The following is a 7,316-nucleotide window of genomic DNA, read 5'->3' on the forward strand; positions in this document are numbered from 1 at the left end:
TTAGTTGTACATAACAGCAGAATTCACTTTGGTTCATTGTTCAGAAATGGCGCACAGCTTTTCATTTCTCTGGTAGAACACGATGTAGAGTTGCACCATATGTGCAGTCCTGCATGTACCTAGGGTAATGATATCCCTCTCATTCCACCCTCTTTCCTACCCCATGCCTGTCCCTCCTATCCTTCCCCTTTGCCCCAAGTTCCTCCATTCTTCCCTTGCCCCCCTCATTATGGATCAGCATCCACTTATCAGGGAGAACATTCAGCCTGTTGTTTTTGAGGATTAGCTTTTTTCATTTACATAATATTCTCCAACTCCATCCACTTACCTGCAAGTGTCATAATTGTATTCTGTTTTAAAGCTGATTCCATTGTGCACATATACCACATTTTCTTTATCGATTTAGCTCTTGAAGGACTTCTAGGTTGGTTCCACAGTTTACCTACTGTGACTTGAGCTGCTATAAACATTGATGTGGCTGCATCACTCTAGTATGCTGATTTTAAGTCTTTTGGGTATAGATTGAGGAGTGGAATTTCTGGGTCAAATGGAGGTTCCATTCCATGTTTTTTGAGGAAGCTCCATACTGCTTTCCAGAGCGGTTGCACCAATTTGCAATGCCACTAGCAATGTATGAGTATACCTTTCCCCCCCACATCCTCACCAACATTTATTGTTGCTTGTATTCTTGTTAACTGCCATTCTGGCTGGAGTAAGATGGTCTTAGAGTAGTTTTGATTTGCATTTCTCTAATTTCTGGTGAAGTTGAACATATTTTCATATATTTGTTGATCGACTGTGTATCTTCTTCTGTGAAGTGTCTGCCCATTTCCTTAGCCCATTTATTGATTGGGGTATTTATTCTTTGGATGTTGACGTTTTTGAGTTTTTTATATATCCTGGAAATTACTGTTTTATCTAATGTGCGTGTAGTAAAGATGTTCTCCCACTCTGTGAGCTCTCTCTTCATATTATTGTTTCCTTTGCTGAGAAGAAGCTTTTAAGTTTGAATCCATCCCATTATTAATTCTTGATTTTATTTCTTAAGTACAGGGTCTCTGGTCTAATTCCTAGGTCCTTGATCTACTTTGAGTGTTTGTGCAAGGTGAGAGATCGTGGTTTAATTTCAGTCTGCTACATATGGATTTACAGTTTCCCCAGCACCATTGTTGAAGAGGCTATCCTTTAGCTAATGTATGTTTTCGGCACCTTTGTCAAGAATGAGATAACTACATTTATGTGGGTTTTTCTCTGTATCTTCTATTTTGTACCATTGGTCTACATGTGTATTTTGGTGCCAATAGCATGCCGTTTTTGTTACTACAGATCTGTAGTAGTTTAAGGTTTGATATTGTGATGTCTCCTACTTCACTCTTTTTGCTAAGGATTGCTTTGTCAATAAGGATTTCTCTGTGTCTATTTTTCCAAATGAATTTCATGATTACTTTTTCTATTTCTATGAGGAATGTTATTGGGATTTTAATTGGAATCACATTAAATCTGTATAAGGTTTTTGATAGTGTGGCCATTTTGACAATATTAATTCCATGAGGGAGGAATTGGAATCAGGTACCTGCTCAAAAGGGGAGGGATCCGATAGCCACGCCCACCTCAAAATGGCAAGGGATGCTTTCCAAGATGTAGTCGGTGTGCTTCCAGAGCCGGGTGTCTGGTGATGTCAGGGGAACCGATGGCCTTGTGCTGTGGGGAGGTAGCAGCTGAGTGACCTGCGTGGGAGTGGAGCGAGTCTCGGCGGTCTGCAGATGTGTTGGTAGGTGGTTCTGCTAAGGCGCTGGCCAAGTCTTAAGTGAACTGCAACTTTGGCTTTGGGTCCTGCTCGGACACTGAGGCCCTGAGTCCTGCGCGAGGTCACAGCGCTGGTCATTTCTGTAGAGAGAAGCTGTACAGGGGCCTCTAACACTCTCAAGAGATGCAGAATTCCTACTAGGAGAGATCTGGGTCACAGAGCAACACAGATGCTGCTTCCCTCTGGCCCGCCATCTTTGAAAGTCTTTTCAATTTCTTTCTTTAGTTTTCATTGTATAGGTCTTTCATCTCTTTTGTTAAATTTATACCCAAATATTTCATTTTTGAGGCTATTGTGAATGGGATAGTTTTCCTAATTTCTCTTTGAGAGGGTTCATCACTAATAGATAGAAATGCATTTGATTTATGAATATTGATTTCATATCCTGTGACATTGCTGAATTTGTTAATATTAGAAGTTTTCTGGTGGAGTTTTTTTGGATCCTCTATGTGTAGAATCATGTCATCAGCAAATAGGGAGAGTTTGAGTTCTTCTTCCCCTATTCCTATCCCTTTAATTTCTTTCATCTACAGCTCGTGTCGTGTAGTCTAAGCTGTAGTGGAGTTTAAACAGCAGTATAGTTTAAACTCTGGCTAGAGTATCAGGGACTATGTAGAGTAGAAGGTGAGAGAGGGCATCCTTGTCCTGTTCCAGTTCTGAGAGGAAATGCTTCCAATCAGAAATGCACTTTGAGGATGAAGAGGTCCTAGTTCCTCTGCTCTCTCCCCCCACAGCCCAGGTGGGATGTCTCTTAGGAAGGTGGGGGTCCTCTCCCAAGGCTGCCCCACCTGGCAGATGGCCTAGTTCCCCTGCAGAGGCCACATCGGGGATGGGGCGAGCAGCCACCCGGCGGGCTCATGGCCAGTGCCAGGTGAGGCAGGTGTGGGCAGCCTAAGGTCCTCAGCAGCTGCCTGGGTATTGCCACCCCCTTCGTGCTGCTTCCTGAACAGGCCGCTCAGCCAGGACCAAGACCCAGGGCCTGGAACAGCCACTGCAGAGGCCATTCCAGCCTCTCGTCGCCCTTCCACTCTGAGGCTCACTGCCCTGCGCCCTCGCTGCCGCCACCAGCCTGGAGCTCTTCACTGTAGCCACCGGACTCCCCACATGGTCGCCAGATGCCACTGCAGCAGGATTCCTGTTACCCCAGCAGGATGAAGATGCTCACCACTGGACGCCTCTGTGTCCTCAGCCCCGTTTCCAGACTCTACTGGTGCTGCCGCCACCGTGCAGCAACCAAACTCCCAAACCCCAGCTGGACTATGATGCTGCCCACCAAGGGCCCAACGTCAATGCCCTTCACCCCCCGCCATGATGTCTGACTCCAGTGCCCCATGCCGGCTCCCGGATGAAGCTGCATGTTGCTGCTGCCACCACCAGACTCCATCATGGACGCAAGACAGCGATACGCAGCACTGGATGCCCACTTCACCCACTGCAGTCAGACTCCTGTGGCACTGCAGGACAGAAATGATCATGGCAACATCCCTCTGTTGTCACCACAGCAGCTTCTGGACTCTTCTGCTGCCACCGCCACTGTGAGTATGCAGCAAGGGATCTCCCAAACTGCAGCTGGATGCCAACACCTCAGCTGTTGCCACCCCCATGCCAACTCTCAACTCCGGACCTCCCTCGCCTGATGCCCTACGCCTGAAGCAGCTACATGTTGCTGCTGCTGCCACCAGATGCTACCACTCCATGAGGCCTCTTCAGTGATTCCATCCCAAAGATGCTGCTGTGCTGCCCAAGACCACAGAAGCTGGGAAGTTGGGCAGTCTCCATCCCAGTTGCCTCATCAGTGCCCACCGCTTGCTGCCTGCCTTTTCTCCCCCAGGACCACCCACCAGTCCTTCTGGGCCCTTGAGCAGGAGTTGTGCTGACTCAGGGAACTCATCCAAGGAAAATAAGTGAGTACTTTAAACAAAGGTTGCAGTCCTCACAGCAGGCAGTGGGCGGGGCTAGGTGGGTCCAGCCTGCTGGTGAGGGGGCAGAGGTGGAGCTACTGGCCTCCTCTGGACCTTGACCCTGTGGGGCAAGCTGGAGAGGGATCTCTGGCTGCTCTGGGAGTCCAGCCTGGAAGCAGCTTCCTAACTCACCCTCACACTCCTCTCTGAAGGGGACTCTGGTTTCCAGAGAAAGCCATCTGGGCTCTTGGGCTCTGGGCAGTGGTATGAGCCAGACTGGACAGACTCCACCCACCTGGACTTGGGGAAAAGCCCCCTCTTGGGAAAATACCCTCCTAGAACTACCAAACTTAGTCTGACATTGGCTTCTTCCATGAGATTATCAAGAAAGGAAAAATATGTTACCTAGTTTTGTCTTGCAAAGGGTAGTGTGGGGAGAGGCAAAGGCATCAGAGTTGGTAGAGCTGAATTCACATCCCTTTTAACTGGGTGACCTTGTCCAGGGTCCAGAACTAGGTACAACCTTGGTTTTGCATCTGGTAAAACAAAGATGGTGAGGATGATAAGCTATCACCATCTGTCATAGCTGGAGACCTAATGCGTGGTTCATAAATCTGACTATTCCAATAACTTAAGAAAATGACAAAGAAGGCACACAACCACACAGAAGTACCTTTTCAATAATCCGGGGGTGGCTCTGTAAACGTAAGCGCCCATGGAAAGACATAGAGCCACTGGAATTCTTTATTTTTACATAGGAGACACACAAGGGGAGTTTCCATAGAACATTTTATCCAAAAAAGGGCAAAGGGGTCAGAATACAAGGGAACAGATGAGTGTAACTCAACCCCAGTGGGTGATGCCTACACCTGGAGCCATGCCTTGTTATCTGAGCTGGGGTGATGCCACATTACTGCAACCTGGCACTGCCCTGCCAGACTGAATGCAGTAATTGTTCAGAACCCGGTGCATCAGGGCTTAAAGGCGTCTGCATCCAAGGCAGCTCCCGACAATAAGCCATGGGCAAATCAAGTTGTTCTGCACTACCTCACCTTGGGAGCTAGGTAGGCATTCAGCAATATTTCCATGCAGAAATATATTCTCAGACTAAAGGTGACACACCTAGAAGTGCACCTTTGGATGACAACTGACCTGTGAGGTAGGGAGTTGAAATTTACATCATGTTTTTAGAGGAAATAATAATATATGGAAGGTCATAAACCAAAGCATGAAATGTTGGGTCAGGCTCATGGAATTAAAAGCTGTTTTCAAATTTGTTTAAAGTTACATTGAGATAAATCTATGTAGTTCAAACTTTCCAGGATATCCCCCACCTCTGCCGCACACACAGGGAGCAGTGTCCACAACTTTTTTACTCCTCTTTACAGCATCACCAAATGTATGTGTGTGTGTGTGTACACACACACACACACACATACACATATATATACTCGTACACATATACATGATGTATTATGTAATATTTTGTTCTTTTTGGTTTGTTTTTAGACTGTCTGTAATAGAATCTCATATACATTCTTTTGCTCCCCTTCAGCTGACCATCAGGAAGAAGGAATCACCAGAGAAGCTTGAGGATCAGAAGGACACTAGCCCTGCTCTGGTCACCCTGGAAGCTGGCTAGCCTGCACACACCAAAGCTTGAGGAAACAGCAGCCCTGCTTCAGCCACTTGAGGGCTGGCTGATCAATGCAAGGAGGAAAATAAACTAAGCAACAGGACAAATGGACTGTTTCATCCTGTAAGAGGGCTCTCATACTGTGGTGCATTGCCACCCCTTACTTCTGTCATATACACAGTCCTCTCCTTGGTCTTTACTACAGGACTGACAACCACCAAACACATAGCTAACCCATAATGGGTGGCGGGGCAAGGGAAGATGGGAGGGACTTTGGATTGGGCAGAGGGGAGTGTGGGAGGGGAGGGGATATGGGAGTGGAAAGGATGGTGGAATGAGGTGGATTGTATTAATCTATGTACATGTATGATTGCAGGAATGGGGTGACTGTGCACTGTTTCTAACCAAGAAATGAAAAGTTGCCTCCATTTGTGTTTAATAGTCAAAATGCATTCTGCTGTTATATATAACTAATTGAAAAAAATTCATAAAGGACTAAAGCTTAAAAGGAAGTCTGGATACTTTAATGGTCATAAAAATATATACATTTTTCTTGTATAAAATTTAAACTTTTTAATTAAATTGAAAAAAAAAAAAAAAAAGCCAACTAGCACATGTACTAGTTCAAACCTGAAAGGGCATTAAGGCTTGGGAACCAAGCTCACTGTTTGGAGGATGGTTTTTCTATTCTTGGTGGATTGAAAAGTTTAATTGACATAGTATGGATTATGCTATTGTTTATTGCTTTCATGTTTGTCTCCCTTTTACAATGAAACATTGGGTCAACTACAGAAGCAGCTATTGGGGTGGGGAGGGAGTAACAGAGAGAGAAATTAAGATTATGGCATTATATAAAATGTTAAGCCTAGACGATAATGATTTTTTTTATTTAAAGGGTTAAATAATGAGCATCAGAGGGGGTAACGATGTACCACAAATACTCCAAATGATGTAGTGTCCAAAAGATCCCCACCTTAATTGTAACATATAAGCCTTTCTCCTAGTAAACAAGATTTTTTTTTTTTTTTTAAAGTCAACAGGATTTCTAGAGAGCTCATTGTGGTTTAGCTCCTCTTTATTGTAAAGGTCAGGTTTGTCTTTCTTGTAAAACTTAGGTCTGCAGGGCTGGGGTTGTGGCTCAGTGGTAGAACACTTACCTAGCAGGTGTGAGGCACTGGGTTTGATTCTTACACCACATAAAAATAAGGTATTGTGCCCATCTACAACTTAAAAAAAAAGTTATGTCTGCAATCAAGCTTGTTGATGTACAAAAGTTACTCTTTCTCTTTTCTTAGTAAAATCTTGTGAAACCTCTGTCCAATCTAAGAACATGGAATAAAAATAGCTATTATGTTAACCATTGTGTTGTGTAACCATTCACTGAGTAGAAATCACAGAGACCTTCCATACCTGGGGTCCAGGGATTTTTTGGCATTAGCCCCTCTGGATTACACCAGCTTAAATAAACCTTGTTCTTCCACATTTCCATCCTCCTCTGTCCTGCATCAATACCAGCTTGAAATGCTAGAATGTCCCCATTCTTGAAGGACACTCAGAGACAGTCTCTCTGACTCTGCCACAGTATGAATTCTATCCAAAGATATTAATCACAAAAAACTAAAGGGAGATTACACTATAGTGACCTCCTGGGGGGAGATTCAGTGTTGCATGATGAAACTTGTATACATATATTGTATTGCTATGATATACCCTGTAAAGTATAGAAATGATACATCTGAATAAACATGTTTTGTGAGAAATTGAATGTCATGTTTGCATTTGGGGTTGTTTCTAATATTATGCTGTAATAATATTTAATGATGTGATTACATTTTTTTTAAATCTGAAAAAGACATCAGAATTTTGTACAGTAACATTGTTAGTAAAGGGGATATTTTGGTGATTAGAATTCATGCTTTCCTGTTTTTAAAAGTTTACATGTTGAATTAAAGCTTTGCAGCAGACATCAACT

The 7,316-nt window shown here is 44.2% G+C and overlaps 1 long non-coding RNA gene across 1 annotated transcript; it reads left to right on the forward strand.

The window, feature by feature from the left end:
* The first annotated feature begins 2,350 nt into the window (after positions 1–2,350).
* On the forward strand, positions 2,351–7,109 carry LOC139702323 (uncharacterized). The gene is made up of 2 exons (XR_011704931.1): positions 2,351–3,711; positions 5,264–7,109. It is a non-coding gene; the product is annotated as an uncharacterized lncRNA (long non-coding RNA).
* The last annotated feature ends 207 nt before the right edge of the window (positions 7,110–7,316 follow it).

Source organism: Marmota flaviventris, chromosome 17 (genome assembly GCF_047511675.1).
Source record: "Marmota flaviventris isolate mMarFla1 chromosome 17, mMarFla1.hap1, whole genome shotgun sequence".
Taxonomy (NCBI): Eukaryota; Metazoa; Chordata; class Mammalia; order Rodentia; family Sciuridae; genus Marmota; species Marmota flaviventris.